Genomic DNA, 19,355 nt, shown 5'->3' on the forward strand with positions numbered 1-19,355 from the left:
TGCGGCTTCTCCTTCCCACTGGGAGGAGCTGGATGCCTAGCTCATATATAGGAGGTCTGTGGCTTCAGTTCCTTGCTTGGTCCTCCTGTGTTCACATGCTTCTAAGACTGCTGCTGCTTCTGGTTCCTGATCCTGGCTTCGTCTGACTACCCTGCTGGTTCCTGATCCAGGCTTCGTCTGACTACCCTGCTGGTTCCTGATCCAGGCTTCGTCTGACTACCCTTCTGGTTCCTGACCTCTGGCTTCGCAAGACCCTGCTTCGGTTTAGCCATCCGTTTGGACTTTTGCCTTACAGCTTGATTTTCAATAAAGCCTTCTTATTTCCACTTATCTCTTGTTGTACGTCTGGTTCATGGTTCCATGACAGTCATCCTGCCTTGCTAAGCGTAAAGGAGTAGCTAAAGGGATCAAAAACTCAGTAGATTTTTCACTACATAGTAACATCAAAGATCACAACCAGGCCCCGATTACCCTTACCCTAGCGGAAAAATTCTCAGCCCCATTACCATCCCAATGGTGTTTGAACGATTCAATTGTTTCCCATCCGGATAACACGGATAAGTTGAAATCGGCCTTATCTACATATTTTTATTTAAACACTACTCCTTATATAGATCCCCAGATCTTGTGGAATGCACACAAGGCTGTCATGAGAGTCACTCTCATCCAGTGCTGTGCACAGATGAAGAGGAAACGCAATAAGGGAATCACAGATCTAATCTCCTCTATCCATCATTTAGAGACCTTAAATAAGGCCTCCATCTCCGCCTCTCATTCCATAACTCTGAAGAATCTCAGAAGAAGTCTTCTTTCTTGAAAGGTTCAGGATGTACACAACAATAAAGCAGGGGCTTTTTTAGCCAAAAGGCTTAAACAAACCACTTCTCCATCCCAGATTGGCTCTTTACTAGATAAACAAGGAAATAAGATCATAGACCCTAGACTCATAGCAGACCAATTTAAGTAGTTCTATGAGTCTCTTTATAATTTGCAAGATGATGTCCAAACCCCACGCCACACCGAAGAAGCGATTAATTCCTTCCTTGACGCTATACCTGCCCAAATTATCGCCAGAAAAGGTACATGCCCTTTCCATGCCTATCACTACTGAAGTAATCACCCTGGTGATCAATTCACTACCAGCAAACAACACCCCAGACACCCTAGACCCAGACGGGTTTACTAACGCCTACTATAAACATTTCTCCACTATGTTGGCACCGACCTTAGTGAAGGTTTTTAGCAAGACTGCTGAGGAAGATTCATTAACTTGGTCCAGTTAGCCGAAAGCAACCATCCATTGGATGCAGAGAAGGTGTTCAACCGCGTGTACTGGGGCTACCTGGACAGGTTTGGATTCCAGGGACTTATTAAATCTGCTATATTAGCCCTATATTTCTCCTCATCAGCCCGAGTATACACCTCTGGATTCTTGTTAGATCGTTTTACCATATCCAATGGAACAAGACAAGGTTGCCCATTGTGCCCTATTGTTTTTACCTTAGTTATGGAGACATTTGCAGAAACTGTCAGACAGTCCCCTGACATCTCAGGTATCTCGGTTAAGGGAACTTTTCATACTCGGGGACTCTATGCTGAGGGCATCATATTGTCACTATCCCAGCCAAAAACCTCTCTCCCAGGAGTACAGGAGGTCATAAATATGTTTCAAAATGTCTCCTACTACAAGCTTAACTTGTCGAAGACCAAAGCCTTCATGGTAGCAGTGGATCCCACATAAAGGACAAAACTGGTCTCCCAATACCGTTTCAGCCAGCAGGATAAGGGTTTCACTTATTTGGGAATCACTCTCACCAATTCTAGCATAGACCTCTACTCAGCAAACTACCAGCCTATATTATCAAAAATGTCTAATATGATTGGGAAATCTTCCCATCCACTGCTGTTATGGGCATGTACAGTGGCTGTTGTTAAAATTATTATGCTCCCGGTCATAATATATATTTTCCGCACTGTGGTGGTCCCTGTGCCTGCCACCTTTTGTCAATTCCTACAAAAACTGCTTGCCGACTTTGTCTGGGCAGGCAGAAAACCAAGAATCTGGTTTTCTACAATGACCAGACAGTGGGACAAAGGGGGGATGAGCATTCCAGATGTTAGGAATTACTATTGGTCGTGTGTCCTCACGCAAATGAAGGATTGGTGGTTACATGATAGTGACAAAAAGTGGATGGCCTTGGAAAGGTTTGCAACTGATACCCCCCTCATCTCACGGTTTGATCTACAATCTAAAAACATGTCAAGGGCTCAAACCTCATTCCTTAGTGTCCACGCCTCGGCTACACCCTGGAAAAACCTCCTCCCACATATGTCGAATCTACCCTAAACCAAAATAAGAAAACTCCCATTCCTGTATTTTAATGTCTAGATTCCTGACCTACATCTTGACAACTGGGTGGCAGCTGGTATACTTAAAATGAACCAACTATACAATGGTACATCCCTGCATCCCTTTGAAAGTATAACTCGCAGCTTTGCTATTCTGCAAAGAGATTTTTATAAATATTTGAGGATCAGACATGCTTTAGTTGAACCTGATAATTCCTCATTTAGGTTTCCTGCCCAAATTTAGGAATTCTTCTCATTCCCTAGAACTTCCACTAAAGGCATCCCCTTTTCTACAGCATCTTTATACCCCCAAATATAACAGTGAAACCTCTCTTTGTTCTCAAATGGGAAAAAGAGCTTGGGGTAACAAATACTGTGGAGGATTGGTTTTAAGCTTTCCCAATTGTAAAGCAAGTATCCAAAGGTGCTACACATTGGGAGACAGCGTTTAAAATACTACTTCATTGGTACCTCACACCAGCACACATCCACAAACTCAACCATTCATATTCCCCCTGTTGCTGGAGAAATTGTGGCTTCACCGGTACTTACAAACATGTCTGTTGGGATTGCCTTATTGTGTCCACCTTCTGGGAAGCCATGTTCCTTCTCCTTCAGAAAGTTGTGGGATGAACTATCCCCATGTACCCATTTCTGGCCTTATGTTTCATGGGCTTGGCAGATCTACCCTTGTAATTTAAAACTGTTTGTAGCCAGATCATTTTAGTGACCAGGGCGATGATTGCAAAATCAGTCTAGTTCCCCGTTGACCATATGGGAACTGACTTCCACTATACAATTGAATTATGAGATGTAGAAACTCTTTGCCCCCAAACACACACTTGAGCCAAATTGATGCCTAAATTGGAACTATGGGCCAAATTATCCAGACCATGATCACCATCTATCTTGATATTTATACTCTTGCTCTCTGTTCAAGTAGCCATGCTACTAATAGCTAATTGCCTTTTCTCCTAACATGTTAAATATCCTTGTTCTTTATTATATTTTGTTCGCCTTAAAGTATACTATTACTGACATACCTTTGAGTCCCTCTGAGATCCCTGTGTGGAATTTGAGTGATGTGATATGCACTGTGTGATTACCTACATCTGTGGAATTAATACTACATTTCAATAAAAAAATTTAAGTTGAAAAAAAAAAAGCTGTGTCAGAACTAGGGAAAGCACACGTGATGAGAGTGGTGGCAGAAATGATGCGATCTTTTTTTCTCCACAATAACATCCATTATTGTAACAGACTCTGTCCAAGTGCAAATGTTTTTCCTAAAACAATTAATTAAAATTGTCTTAAAAAAAAACAATTTCTAAATCACGTACCTGACCTAACATACTGTACATTGTATGGGACTCAAATTGCATTTTTTTTCTAAAACATTAAAGGGGTTATGCCACGACTGGTTTCAAAAACGAATAACAGACATAATATATAGTATGTAGAATTCAGTTTTTTGTGTCCTCTCATATTCCTTGGTTGAATTTGATGGGCATAAGTTTTGTTTTCAATCGTGCTAGTGATTAGTGGAAGCATATCAAAAGGGAAGAAAGAACCAAAACATATAGTGTGGGGGGGGGGGGGGGGCAGAGCCTGCTATCAGAGCAGTGCTCACATGTTAGCGTGGTCTCTGCTCGGGACTAGAGAGATACAAGCTTCATTAGCCTTTAACACCAAGCAACAAGGGTAAACCCAAGGAATGCTCCAAGAATACCCCAGGGCCACTAAAACCGGGTTCTGTTCTGGATGACATAGACAGATTTATGAAAAAAACAGGGCTGTCCTCAGGGAGTGGCAAGATAGCGCAGGAGGAAAAAGCTCTTCCCTCCGTGGACTTCTCAGCGGACCCTGAAGCGGAGAGAGGTAGCGAGGCAGAAGATAAACTTGTTCAGGAACAGCTGCCCATGTCCAGAGCATTTATGAGGGATCTCATAGCAGATGCTTTAAACCCTATCAGGAAATATCTGCAGGACATCAAGAGGGACTTAAGGCAAGTAACGGACCAGGTGGACAATATGGAGAGCAATCAAGAGGCCATAGTAGAGTTCAGCTCTGCTGTCTCCTCTAGCCTAGAAAGTGCCCAAGCCCACTTCAATCTGTTATATAACATGGTTGAGGACTAGAGTTGAGCGAACACCTGGATGTTCGGGTTCGAGAAGTTCGGCCGAACATCCCGGAAATGTTCGGGTTCGGGATCCGAACCCGATCCGAACTTCGTCCCGAACCCGAACCCCATTGAAGTCAATGGGGACCCGAACTTTTCGGCACTAAAAAGGCTGTAAAACAGCCCAGGAAAGAGCTAGAGGGCTGCAAAAGGCAGCAACATGTAGGTAAATCCCCTGCAAACAAATGTGGATAGGGAAATGAATTAAAATAAAAATTAAATAAATAAAAATTAACCAAAATCAATTGGAGAGAGGTTCCATAGCAGAGAATCTGGCTTCCCGTCACCCACCACTGGAACAGTCCATTCTCAGATATTTAGGCCCCGGCACCCAGGCAGAGGAGAGAGGTCCCGTAACAGAGAATCTGTCTTCATGTCAGCAGAGAATTAGTCTGCATGTCATAGCAGAGAATGAGGCTTCACGTCAGCCACCACTGCAACAGTCCATTGGCATATATTTAGGCCCAGCACCCAGGCAGAGGAGGGAGGTCCCGTAACAGAGAATCTGTCTTCATGTCAGCAGAGAATTAGTCTGCATGTCATAGCAGAGAATGAGGCTTCACGTCAGCCACCACTGCAACAGTCCATTGGCATATATTTAGGCCCAGCACACACACAGGCAGAGGAGAGAGGTCCCGTAACAGAGAATCTGGCTTCATGTCAGCAGAGAATCAGTCTGCATGTCATAGCAGAGAATGAGGCTTCACGTCAGCCACCACTGCAACAGTCCATTGGCATATATTTAGGCCCAGCACACACACAGGCAGAGGAGAGAGGTCCCGTAACAGAGAATCTGGCTTCATGTCAGCAGAGAATCAGTCTGCATGTCATAGCAGAGAATGAGGCTTCACGTCAGCCACCACTGCAACAGTCCATTGGCATATATTTAGGCCCAGCACCCAGGCAGAGGAGGGAGGTCCCGTAACAGAGAATCTGTCTTCATGTCAGCAGAGAATTAGTCTGCATGTCATAGCAGAGAATGAGGCTTCACGTCAGCCACCACTGCAACAGTCCATTGGCATATATTTAGGCCCAGCACACACACAGGCAGAGGAGAGAGGTCCCGTAACAGAGAATCTGGCTTCATGTCAGCAGAGAATCAGTCTGCATGTCATAGCAGAGAATGAGGCTTCACGTCAGCCACCACTGCAACAGTCCATTGGCATATATTTAGGCCCAGCACACACACAGGCAGAGGAGAGAGGTCCCGTAACAGAGAATCTGGCTTCATGTCAGCAGAGAATCAGTCTGCATGTCATAGCAGAGAATGAGGCTTCACGTCAGCCACCACTGCAACAGTCCATTGGCATATATTTAGGCCCAGCACCCAGGCAGAGGAGGGAGGTCCCGTAACAGAGAATCTGTCTTCATGTCAGCAGAGAATTAGTCTGCATGTCATAGCAGAGAATGAGGCTTCACGTCAGCCACCACTGCAACAGTCCATTGGCATATATTTAGGCCCAGCACCCAGGCAGAGGAGGGAGGTCCCGTAACAGAGAATCTGTCTTCATGTCAGCAGAGAATTAGTCTGCATGTCATAGCAGAGAATGAGGCTTCACGTCAGCCACCACTGGAACAGTCCATTCTCAGATATTTAGGCCCCGGCACCCAGGCAGAGGAGAGAGGTCCCGTAACAGAGAATCTGTCTTCATGTCAGCAGAGAATTAGTCTGCATGTCATAGCAGAGAATGAGGCTTCACGTCAGCCACCACTGCAACAGTCCATTGGCATATATTTAGGCCCAGCACCCAGGCAGAGGAGAGAGGTCCCGTAACAGACAATCTGGCTTCATGTCAGCAGAGAATCAGTCTTCATATCATAGCAGAGAATCAGGCTTCACGTCACCCACCACTGTAAGAGTCAATTTTCATAAATTTAGGCCCAGAACCCAGGCAGAGGAGAAAGGTCCCGTAACAGACAATCTGGCTTCATGTCAGCAGAGAATCAGTCTTCATATCATAGCAGAGAATCAGGCTTCACGTCACCCACCACTGTAAGAGTCAATTTTCATAAATTTAGGCCCAGAACCCAGGCAGAGGAGAAAGGTCCCGTAACAGACAATCTGGCTTCATGTCAGCAGAGAATCAGTCTTCATATCATAGCAGAGAATCAGGCTTCACGTCACCCACCACTGTAAGAGTCAATTTTCATAAATTTAGGCCCAGAACCCAGGCAGAGGAGAAAGGTCCCGTAACAGACAATCTGGCTTCATGTCAGCAGAGAATCAGTCTTCATATCATAGCAGAGAATCAGGCTTCACGTCACCCACCACTGTAAGAGTCAATTTTCATAAATTTAGGCCCAGAACCCAGGCAGAGGAGAAAGGTCCCGTAACAGACAATCTGGCTTCATGTCAGCAGAGAATCAGTCTTCATATCATAGCAGAGAATCAGGCTTCACGTCACCCACCACTGTAAGAGTCAATTTTCATAAATTTAGGCCCAGAACCCAGGCAGAGGAGAAAGGTCCCGTAACAGACAATCTGGCTTCATGTCAGCAGAGAATCAGTCTTCATATCATAGCAGAGAATCAGGCTTCACGTCACCCACCACTGTAAGAGTCAATTTTCATAAATTTAGGCCCAGAACCCAGGCAGAGGAGAAAGGTCCCGTAACAGACAATCTGGCTTCATGTCAGCAGAGAATCAGTCTTCATATCATAGCAGAGAATCAGGCTTCACGTCACCCACCACTGTAAGAGTCAATTTTCATAAATTTAGGCCCAGAACCCAGGCAGAGGAGAAAGGTCCCGTAACAGACAATCTGGCTTCATGTCAGCAGAGAATCAGTCTTCATATCATAGCAGAGAATCAGGCTTCACGTCACCCACCACTGTAAGAGTCAATTTTCATAAATTTAGGCCCAGAACCCAGGCAGAGGAGAAAGGTCCCGTAACAGACAATCTGGCTTCATGTCAGCAGAGAATCAGTCTTCATATCATAGCAGAGAATCAGGCTTCACGTCACCCACCACTGTAAGAGTCAATTTTCATAAATTTAGGCCCAGAACCCAGGCAGAGGAGAAAGGTCCCGTAACAGACAATCTGGCTTCATGTCAGCAGAGAATCAGTCTTCATATCATAGCAGAGAATCAGGCTTCACGTCACCCACCACTGTAAGAGTCAATTTTCATAAATTTAGGCCCAGAACCCAGGTAGAGGAGAAAGGTCCCGTAACAGACAATCTGGCTTCATGACAGCAGAGAATCAGTCTGCATGTCATAGCAGAGAATCAGGCTTCACGTCAGCCACCACTGCAACAGTCCATTGTCATAAATTTAGGCCCAGCACCCAGGCAGAGGAGAGAGGTCCCGTAACAGACAATCTGGCTTCATGTCAGCAGAGAATTAGTCTGCATGTCATAGCAGAGAATCAGGCTTCATGTCAGCCACCACTGCAACAGTCCATTGGCATATATTTAGGCCTAGCACACAGGCAGAGGAGAGGTTCATTCAACTTTGGGTAGCATCGCAATATAATGGTAAAATGAAAATAAAAATAGGATTGAATGAGGAAGTGCCCTGGAGTCCAATAATATATGGTTATGGGGAGGTAGTTAATGTCTAATCTGGACAAGGGACGGACAGGTCCTGTGGGATCCATGCCTGGTTCATTTTTATGAACGTCAGCTTGTCCACATTGGCTGTAGACAGGCGGCTGCGTTTGTCTGTAATGACGCCCCCTGCCGTGCTGAATACACGTTCAGACAAAACGCTGGCTGCCGGGCAGGCCAGCACCTCCAAGGCATAAAAGGCTAGCTCTGGCCACGTGGACAATTTAGAGACCCAGAAGTTGAATGGGGCCGAACCATCAGTCAGTACGTGGAGGGGTGTGCACACGTACTGTTCCACCATGTTAGTAAAATGTTGCCTCCTGCTAACACGTTGCGTATCAGGTGGTGGTGCAGTTAGCTGTGGCGTGTTGACAAAAGTTTTCCACATCTCTGCCATGCTAACCCTGCCCTCAGAGGAGCTGGCCGTGACACAGCTGCCTTGGCGACCTCTTGCTCCTCCTCTGCCTTGGCCTTGGGCTTCCACTTGTTCCCCTGTGACATTTGGGAATGCTCTCAGTAGCGCGTCTACCAACGTGCGCTTGTACTCGCGCATCTTCCTATCACGCTCCAGTGCAGGAAGTAAGGTGGGCACATTGTCTTTGTAGCGTGGATCCAGCAGGGTGGCAACCCAGTAGTCCGCACAGGTTAAAATGTGGGCAACTCTGCTGTCGTTGCGCAGGCACTGCAGCATGTAGTCGCTCATGTGTGCCAGGCTGCCCAGGGGTAAGGACAAGCTGTCCTCTGTGGGAGGCGTATCGTCATCGTCCTGCCTTTCCCCCCAGCCACGCACCAGTGATGGACCCGAGCTGCGTTGGGTGCCACCCCGCTGTGACCATGCTTCATCCTCATCCTCCTCCACCTCCTCCTCATCCTCGTCCTCCTCGTCCTCCAGTAGTGGGCCCTGGCTGGCCACATTTGTACCTGGCCTCTGCTGTTGCAAAAAACCTCCCTCTGAGTCACTTCGAAGAGACTGGCCTGAAAGTGCTAAAAATGACCCCTCTTCCTCATCCTCCTCCTCCTCCTCCTGGGCCACCTCCTGTTCCATCATCGCCCTAAGTGTTTTCTCAAGGAGACATAGAAGTGGTATTGTAACGCTGATAACGGTGTCATCGCCACTGGCCATGTTGGTGGAGTACTCGAAACAGCGCAACAGGGCACACAGGTCTCGCATGGAGGCCCAGTCATTGGTGGTGAAGTGGTGCTGTTCTGTAGTGCGACTGACCCGTGCGTGCTGCAGCTGAAACTCCACTATGGCCTGCTGCTGCTCGCACAGTCTGTCCAGCATGTGCAAGGTGGAGTTCCACCTGGTGGGCACGTCGCATATGAGGCGGTGAGCGGGAAGGCCGAAGTTACGCTGTAGCGCAGACAGGCGAGCAGCAGCAGGATGTGAACGCCGGAAGCGCGAACAGACGGCCCGCACTTTATGCAGCAGCTCTGACATGTCGGGGTAGTTGTGAATGAACTTCTGCACCACCAAATTCAGCACATGCGCCAAGCAAGGGATGTGCGTCAAATTGGCTAGTCCCAGAGCTGCAACGAGATTTCGCCCATTATCACACACCACCAGGCCGGGCTTGAGGCTCACCGGCAGCAACCACTCGTCGGTCTGTTGTTCTATACCCCGCCACAACTCCTGTGCGGTGTGGGGCCTGTCCCCCAAACATATGAGTTTCAGAATGGCCTGCTGACGTTTACCCCGGGCTGTGCTGAAGTTGGTGGTGAAGGTGTGTGGCTGACTGGATGAGCAGGTGGAAGAAGAGGAGGAGGAAGCCGAGAAGGAGGAGGTGGCAACAGGAGGCAAAGAATGTTGCCCTGCGATCCTTGGCGGCGGAAGGACGTGCGCCAAACAGCTCTCCGCCTGGGGCCCAGCTGCCACTACATTTACCCAGTGTGCAGTTAGGGAGATATAGCGTCCCTGGCCGTGCTTACTGGTCCACGTATCTGTGGTTAGGTGGACCTTGCTACAGATGGCGTTGCGCAGTGCACACTTGATTTTATCGGATACTTGGTTGTGCAGGGAAGGCACGGCTCTCTTGGAGAAGTAGTGCCGGCTGGGAACAACATACTGTGGGACAGCAAGCGACATGAGCTGTTTGAAGCTGTCTGTGTCCACCAGCCTAAATGACAGCATTTCATAGGCCAGTAGTTTAGAAATGCTGGCATTCAGGGCCAGGGATCGAGGGTGGCTAGGTGGGAATTTACGCTTTCTATCAAATGTTTGTGAGATGGAGAGCTGAACGCTGGCGTGTGACATGGTTGAGACGCTTGGTGACGGAGGTGGTGGTGGTGGTGTTGGTGGTACATCCCCTGTTTGCTGGGCGGCAGGTGCCAACGTTCCTCCAGAGGCGGAGGAAGAGGCCGAGGCGGCAGCAGCAGAATAGGCCGAGGCGGCAGCAGCAGAAGAGGTAGCAGGGGGAGCCTGAGTGACTTCCTTGGTTTTAAGGTGTTTACTCCACTGCAGTTCATGCTTTGCATGCAGGTGCCTGGTCATGCAGGTTGTGCTCAGGTTCAGAACGTTAATGCCTCGCTTCAGGCTCTGATGGCACAGCGTGCAAACCACTCGGGTCTTGTCGTCAGCACATTGTTTGAAGAAGTGCCATGCCAGGGAACTCCTTGAAGCTGCCTTTGGGGTGCTCGGTCCCAGATGGCGGCGGTCAGTAGCAGGCGGAGTCTCTTGGCGGCGGGTGTTCTGCTTTTGCCCACTGCTCCCTCTTTTGCTACGCTGTTGGCTCGGTCTCACCACTGCCTCTTCCTCCGAACTGTGAAAGTCAGTGGCACGACCTTCATTCCATGTGGGGTCTAGGACCTCATCGTCCCCTGCATCGTCTTCCACCCAGTCTTGATCCCTGACCTCCTGTTCAGTCTGCACACTGCAGAAAGACGCAGCAGTTGGCACCTGTGTTTCGTCATCATCAGAGACATGCTGAGGTGGTATTCCCATGTCCTCATCATCAGGAAACATAAGTGGTTGTGCGTCAGTGCATTCTATGTCTTTCACCGCTGGGGAAGGGCTAGGTGGATGCCCTTGGGAAACCCTGCCAGCGGAGTCTTCAAACAGCATAAGAGACTGCTGCATAACTTGAGGCTGAGACAGTTTCCCTGGTATGCATGGGGGTGATGTGACAGACTGATGGGGTTGGTTTTCAGGCGCCATCTGTGCGCTTTCTGCAGAAGACTGGGTGGGAGATAATGTGAACGTGCTGGATCCACTGTCGGCCACCCAATTGACTAATGCCTGTACCTGCTCAGGCCTTACCATCCTTAGAACGGCATTGGGCCCCACCATATATCGCTGTAAATTCTGGCGGCTACTGGGACCTGAAGTAGTTGGTACACTAGGACGTGTGGATGTGGCAGAACGGCCACGTCCTCTCCCAGCACCAGAGGGTCCACTAACACCACCACGACCATGTCCACGTCCGCGTCCCTTACTAGATGTTTTTCTCATTGTTATGGTTCACCACAACAACAAATATATTATTTGGCCCAATGTATTGTATTCAAATTCAGCGGGATATAAATTTGAGGCCTAGTATTTAGGCGCTGGGTGACCGGTATGGATTTAGTGACAGAATTAGACTTGGAAATGCACAGAAGCGTGTGTGTGTGAAGTTATTCTGAATGACCCAATGTGCACCTTGAATATTATATACCCTTTTAGGGATAGATTTCAAATAGCTCTGATATAGCAGAAACCACTAAATTATGAAATTGCTAAATTGGGAATTGTACTTCAACCCAGAACAAAAAATGTGCTTTGACGGACACTAAATATCTTGCCCAGCAACAACAGTACAACGGTGGGTAACGAGAGATTTAGAGGGAATTAAATTTGAGGCCTAGTATTTAGGCGCTGGGTCACCGGTATGGATTTAGTGACAGAATTAGACTTGGAAATACACAGTAGCGGGTGTGTGTGAAGTTATTCTGAATGACCCTATGTGCACCTTCAATATTATATACCCTTTTAGGGATAGATTTCAAATAGCTCTGATATAGCAGAAACCACTAAATTATGAAATTGCTAAATTGGGAATTGTACTTCAACCCAGAACAAAAAATGTGCTTTGACGGACACTAAATATCTTGCCCAGCAACAACAGTACAGCGGTGGGTAACGAGAGATTTAGAGGGAATTAAATTTGAGGCCTAGTATTTAGGCGCTGGGTCACCGGTATGGATTTAGTGACAGAATTAGACTTGGAAATACACAGTAGCGGGTGTGTGTGAAGTTATTCTGAATGACCCTATGTGCACCTTCAATATTATATACCCTTTTTGGGATAGATTTCAAATAGCTCTGATATAGCAGGAACCACTAAATTATGAAATTGCTAAATTGGGAATTGTACTTCAACCCAGAACAAAAAATGTGCTTTGACGGGCACTAAATAACTTTCCCAGCTACAACAGGACAACGGTAACGAGAGATTTAGAGGGATTTAAATTTGAGGCCTAGTATTTAGGCGCTGGGTGACAGGTATGGGTTTAGTGACAGAATTAGACTTGGAAATACACAGTAGCGGGTGTGTGTGAAGTTATTCTGAATGACCCTATGTGCACCTTCAATATTATATACCCTTTTTGGGATAGATTTCAAATAGCTCTGATATAGCAGAAACCACTAAATTATGAAATTGCTAAATTGGGAATTGTACTTCAACCCAGAACAAAAAATGTGCTTTGACGGACACTAAATATCTTGCCCAGCAACAACAGTACACCGGTGGGTAACGAGAGATTTAGAGGGAATTAAATTTGAGGCCTAGTATTTAGGCGCTGGGTCACCGGTATGGATTTAGTGACAGAATTAGACTTGGAAATACACAGTAGCGGGTGTGTGTGAAGTTATTCTGAATGACCCTATGTGCACCTTCAATATTATATACCCTTTTTGGGATAGATTTCAAATAGCTCTGATATAGCAGGAACCACTAAATTATGAAATTGCTAAATTGGGAATTGTACTTCAACCCAGAACAAAAAATGTGCTTTGACGGGCACTAAATAACTTTCCCAGCTACAACAGGACAACGGTAACGAGAGATTTAGAGGGATTTAAATTTGAGGCCTAGTATTTAGGCGCTGGGTGACAGGTATGGGTTTAGTGACAGAATTAGACTTGGAAATACACAGTAGCGGGTGTGTGTGAAGTTATTCTGAATGACCCTATGTGCACCTTCAATATTATATACCCTTTTTGGGATAGATTTCAAATAGCTCTGATATAGCAGAAACCACTAAATTATGAAATTGCTAAATTGGGAATTGTACTTCAACCCAGAACAAAAAATGTGCTTTGACGGACACTAAATATCTTGCCCAGCAACAACAGTACAGCGGTGGGTAACGAGAGATTTAGAGGGAATTAAATTTGAGGCCTAGTATTTAGGCGCTGGGTCACCGGTATGGATTTAGTGACAGAATTAGACTTGGAAATACACAGTAGCGGGTGTGTGTGAAGTTACTCTGAATGACCCTATGTGCACCTTCAATATTATATACCCTTTTTGGGATAGATTTCAAAGAGCTCTGATATAGCAGGAACCACTAAATTATGAAATTGCTAAATTGGGAATTGTATTTCAACCCAGAACAAGAAATGTGCTTGAACGGACACTAAATAACTCGCCCAGCTACAGCACTAGGGACAGATTTAGCTGGATATAAATTTGAGGCCTAGTATTTAGGCGCTGGGTGACCGGTATGGATTTAGTGACAGAATTAGACTGGGATATGGCCAAAAAATGAACAGACTATTGCTGGTTAAATGCACTTGGTGTGACAGCTTCACCCTGATGTAGGCTTTAGCCAAAAAACAACCACACCATTGAGGGTTAAATGCACTTGGTGACAGGCGCAGCTTGCCCCTGATTTTGTATATGGCCAAAAAATGAACAGACTATTGCTGGTTAAATGCACTTGGTGTGACAGCTTCACCCTGATGTAGGCTTTAGCCAAAAAACAACCACACCATTGAGGGTTAAATGCACTTGGTGACAGGCGCAGCTTGCCCCTGATTTTGTATATGGCCAAAAAATGAACAGACTATTGCTGGTTAAATGCACTTGGTGTGACAGCTTCACCCTGATGTAGGCTTTAGCCAAAAAACAACCACACCATTGAGGGTTAAATGCACTTGGTGACAGGCGCAGCTTGCCCCTGATTTTGTATATGGCCAAAAAATGAACAGACTATTGCTGGTTAAATGCACTTGGTGTCACAGCTTCACCCTGATGTAGGCTTTAGCCAAAAAACAACCACACCATTGAGGGTTAAATGCACTTGGTCGCAGCTTGTGCTGGCGCACCACAAGACACAAAATGGCCGCCGATCACCCCAGAAAAATGAGACTGACAAACGGTCTGTGCAGCCTAAAAACAGTGAGCAATTGAGGATCAGCAGCTCAATGATCCACAGCTGCAGATCGATCAGTTAATCAAGTCCTTTGGAGGAGTTAATCTGCCTAATCTCGCCCTACTGTCGCAGCCGCAACCTCTCCCTACGCTAATCAGAGCAGAGTGACGGGCGGCGCTATGTGACTCCAGCTTAAATAGAGGCTGGGTCACATGGTGCTCTGGCCAATCACAGCCATGCCAATAGTAGGCATGGCTGTGATGGCCTCTTGGGGCAAGTAGTATGACGCTTGTTGATTGGCTGCTTTGCAGCCTTTCAAAAAGCGCCAAGAAAGCGTCACAAAAGCGCGAAGAAAGCGACGAACACCGAACCCGAACCCGGACTTTTACGAAAATGTCCGGGTTCGGGTCCGTGTCACGGACACCCCAAAATTCGGTACGAACCCGAACTATACAGTTCGAGTTCGCTCATCCCTATTGAGGACCAAGATAACCTCGGACGCCATAATAATGTCCGCCTTAAGTGTCTCCAAGAGACCATTACTGCAGGCACTTTAATGACAGCAGTAACAGAACTTTTTCGTTTACTCCTGAGGTCGGACACTTAGATGGATCTAGCGATGGACTGAGCACACAGGGCGCCAAAAGAACCACCAAGGGATGTAATCTGTAGAATGCTGAATTTCCAGACCAAAGAAAAAATCCTTAAAGTGGCACATACATCGCCCTCATTTACATTTGCTAGAGCTAATAAAGCCCTGTTCCAGGATTTGTCTACATTGAGACTGCAAAAAGGGACACCTTTGAGGCCCCTGCTTACTGGCCTAGAAGACTGAAATAACATACCCCTGGCAGCACCCTTTCAGGGTCCTTATTAATGCTCCAGAAAGCAAATTGATCATACAGTCACCAGCAGATCTACAAGCAGTATATCAAGCTCTGGACATTCTACCACTGAAGATCGCAGATGTGGTGAGGGATTTGACCAATCTTCTGTCCCTACCATTCATCGTCCCCTGGATGCCATCACACCCTCCACGGCAACAACACTTGAAAAGGAATCTGGATAAACTGATCCCATAGAGGCTTCCAGTGGACACTGCAGAATGAATCTATTATGGATGACCCTTTCTGTTCACTAAGTGACACCCTTTAAATGTTTGATTGCCATAGCTGCCAGATTTTCTTTTCTTCTTTATTTTTTTTTCATGTATTTTTTATTTTATTAACATAGTTTATCTATGTCCTGAGATAAAATTGCTAGGTCACTAATGTTGCAGGTGCATTTTCTGTGAGAATATTTACTTGTTACACCAATGATGCCCAAACCATAGGCCTGTATCCTATAACATGGTCTCATGATTGGTCACAACCGACTCCCCAGTTATATTTTATATCTGTGGTTATTACTAGCAAACCAATGCTAATATCCTTTTTAACTGGAAATGCTTTGCTATTATTCAAGTTTTCAAATATGCTATTATTCAAGTTTTCACAGGCTTAACAGACTTGAATGTGCTATCTTGGATGGAATTAACCATCTTTGCATTTAGTTTTCCAGTTTATATTTTTTCCTTGTTACTATTATTTTTCTTGGGAGGTCCACTATCACTAGATATTCCTTCTCAATTTTTTTTTAATAATGGCTACACTTAATGTCAGATTTTTTAATGTCCGTGGGTTGAGTGCACCTTCCAAGAGGGTGATTTTTCCATCAAATACCTTAAAAAAAACGTGGACATAATGATGCTACAAGAGACCCACTTTAGGAAAAACCATATACTCTACTCTATCTATATTTAATGGTTTCATACTGTTTCACCTGACTCTCCAACCAGAGGTACTTCTATTGGTATACACCAGGGATGCTCAAGCTGCGGCCCTCCAGCTACTTCCACCATGCCCTGCTGTAGGCTGATAGCTGTAGGCTGTTCAGGCATGCTGAGAGATGTAGTTTTGCAACAGCTGGAGGGCCGCAGGTTGAGCATGCCTGGTATACACAAAACTTACCCTTGGAGTAACTATGTTTTTCTATTGGCACCCAGATATACAGATTCAGTAATGTTTGGCTTTCCAAGGTTCTAGCACTATTTACTGCGTTTACAGAAGGTGTTACTATTTTGGGAGTTTTCTATAATGTGGTTTTCAATTCACAGTTGGACACATCCTCAGGCCACTCATCCATATCCTAGCTGGTAATCTATTGGATAAAGATGTCAGTAGCAGATACAGGCCTTGTAGACACCTGGAGGACACTCCATCCCTTTGCAAAGGACTATACTTTCTACTTGGTAGCTCACAAATCATACCAACGCCTTGACTATATTTTTGTACCTCTTTCCCCATATGCTTTCCTTGTGTAAGCAGGTCACTATAGGTAATATTCTACTTTCTGATCGCAACCCGCTATTTTTAGAGCTTGCCCTGGTGGATCTTTCCAAGCCGCACACATCTGGTGTCTCATTGAAACTTTGCTAGGCAAAAATGTACATATCAATAGCATTATGGAGAAATGAAACTGTCGGAGGGGATGGTTTGGGAGGTCCACAGGGTGGTGATGGGGGTCATTTTATATCTATGGGATTATTCCTTAAAAGAAAAAAAAAAGGATTAATAATAGATCTTCAAAGTCAGATCCATAGTCTGGAATGGTTACATAAAAAACACCTACATACCAACATCTTGAATAAATTAGACTAACTTTGAACGAACTCCACCACTAATCTGTACACCAAGTACCATGTACTCCAAGTGTGGTCGCACTCAAATGCTCAACACCACTAAGCCACACCTCCACTCATTTGGTTAACCTTATCTATTATGCTAAAACCCAATCAAAACAGTTGGTCCCTCTTGGTTTGGATGCCGAGAAGGCCTTTGATAGGGTTGATTGGCTATTCATGACCATCTTCCCCCTCAGTATATGGATGCAGTTATGGTGATAACGGTATATTAAACCCAAAGTCAAAGTTTTGATAAATTCTACCCTGTCACCTCCTTTTACAATCCAGAATGGAACCCGACAGGGCTGCCCCTTAGCCCCTTTACTTTTTGTACTGACCATAGAACCACTCTTGCAGACCCTGAGACAGGATGACAGTGTTGCAGGATTACCTGTTGGGGAGCCGTGTCATCAAGTGGCTGCATTTGCGGACAATTTATTGATCATCATCAAGAATCCCTGTCAGGCATTACCAGCGATCCAATCTATCCTGAGAAGGTTTGGGGAGCTATCCAACTTTCATATTAATCTTTCTAAATCCCATGTTTTGAACATATCCTTAGACAATCACAAACAACAAATGTTGCAGCTTCACTCACCATTTTAATGGTCTAATGAATGTTTCAAATTCTTGGGGATCTATCTTACCTCTAATCCTTCTATCTTATCATCGCAAATAAGAATCCTCATGGAATCATGGCAAACACCATTGCTTGGAATGGCTATGACCTCACCAAACTAATTATAATGCCACTGAGATCTATTCTTTTCCTTAAAGGAGCAATCCCTCATGACATTAGATTTGCCTTGAATCTTACTACTCACAAGACTCTTGGAAACAGCACTTATACCTTGTGTGAGACAGTGACAGGTCTCACTCAGGTTAGAGGCAAGGAAGGGGTGGATAGTGCGGTCCACACCCCTGTTCCACCACAGGTGAGAGAAGCTGGAGGTAATCAGCCTGGCACAAAGCACCTCCCAGAGTGTCAGAAAGGGGGGAGTGTGGTACCTGTGGACAGAGGCCTGGAGGCTCTGTCTGTGTGGTCTCAGCTGGGCAAGGCTGAGGGACCACAAAGCTGGGCGATAGCCTGGAGTTGGGGGACGCAGCGACGCCTGGGAGGGTCGCAGGGCCATAGTCAGGCAGACTACTGAGCCCCAATCCCCCACAAGAAATACTGAACTGGAGACAGTGAGCGTACTGTGCTCTGTACAGCCAGGAGGCTGTGGGACATTGGCTGACAAAAGCTGCATGAGTTCACAGGGTGTGAACTGGGCCCTAGGTGAGTCAGGAAACTTTGTTTAGTTAGAGCCTGGACGGGTGAGTGTTTATTATTTTGTCATTTTATTGTTGCTGGTGTTGAACAATAAATACACGGTTTGGACCTGAAACTTGGTGTCCTAAAGGCGTATCTGTGAGAATGACCCCCGGTGAAGAGCTAACCCACCACAATTGGTGGAGGATGCGGGCAGGTGTCCCTGCTGAGAAGTAAAAGTGCTGGAAGCCTGCTAGTTTGCAGAGCAGAGACTGCTGGTGTTAAACTGGACATTTTTTTTCTGTGGTGCAAACAGTGCAAGATTTAAAGGGCCAGAAGCCCAGTACAAGAGACTGAACAGTGGAAATGGCTGAAAAATGGTATCGCCCGTGGGAGAAATCCTGCGAGTTAGTGATCGGCGGAATCCCGCTGGGGGTCATTCTAGACTCCCGCCAGCAAGTGTCTCGGGTCCTGCCTGAAATTCTGGACTTTGTAACAAGGGGGCCAGAGACAAAAACTACGGTGTCACTGACCTTTGTGACGGACTATGGCTCAGTGCAATGGGAGCTGTTAAAATGTGAGACACTGGAAGTGGAATTTGTACTGGGCAAGGACTTTCCATTGTTTGGGCAGTTGTGGAGCGTAATTCCTGATAAAAGGCAAAGATATGCCGTTGCCAAGGGCAACCGTCGGGAAGACAAAGAGGTGGAGAGCGGTGTGGTTCTCAGGAGTGCATATCTTCCCTGCGACTGTGCCCGGAGTCCTAGAGAAGAAGTACAAGGAGGTGAACGATCAGTTTTTGGATCCGGGCTATTACAATGGCCTGTATCTCCTGACTCCTCCACAAAATGAGAACAGGGTCCTGGGTGAGCCTCTGGAGAAAATAAAAGAAGACGAGGAGTCTGCTGAAGACCCTGGTGCCTCCTGCCTCAATGAGAAAGAGGGG

The sequence above is a fragment of the Bufo gargarizans genome, chromosome 3, assembly GCF_014858855.1.
Source record: "Bufo gargarizans isolate SCDJY-AF-19 chromosome 3, ASM1485885v1, whole genome shotgun sequence".
Classification (NCBI taxonomy): Eukaryota; Metazoa; Chordata; class Amphibia; order Anura; family Bufonidae; genus Bufo; species Bufo gargarizans.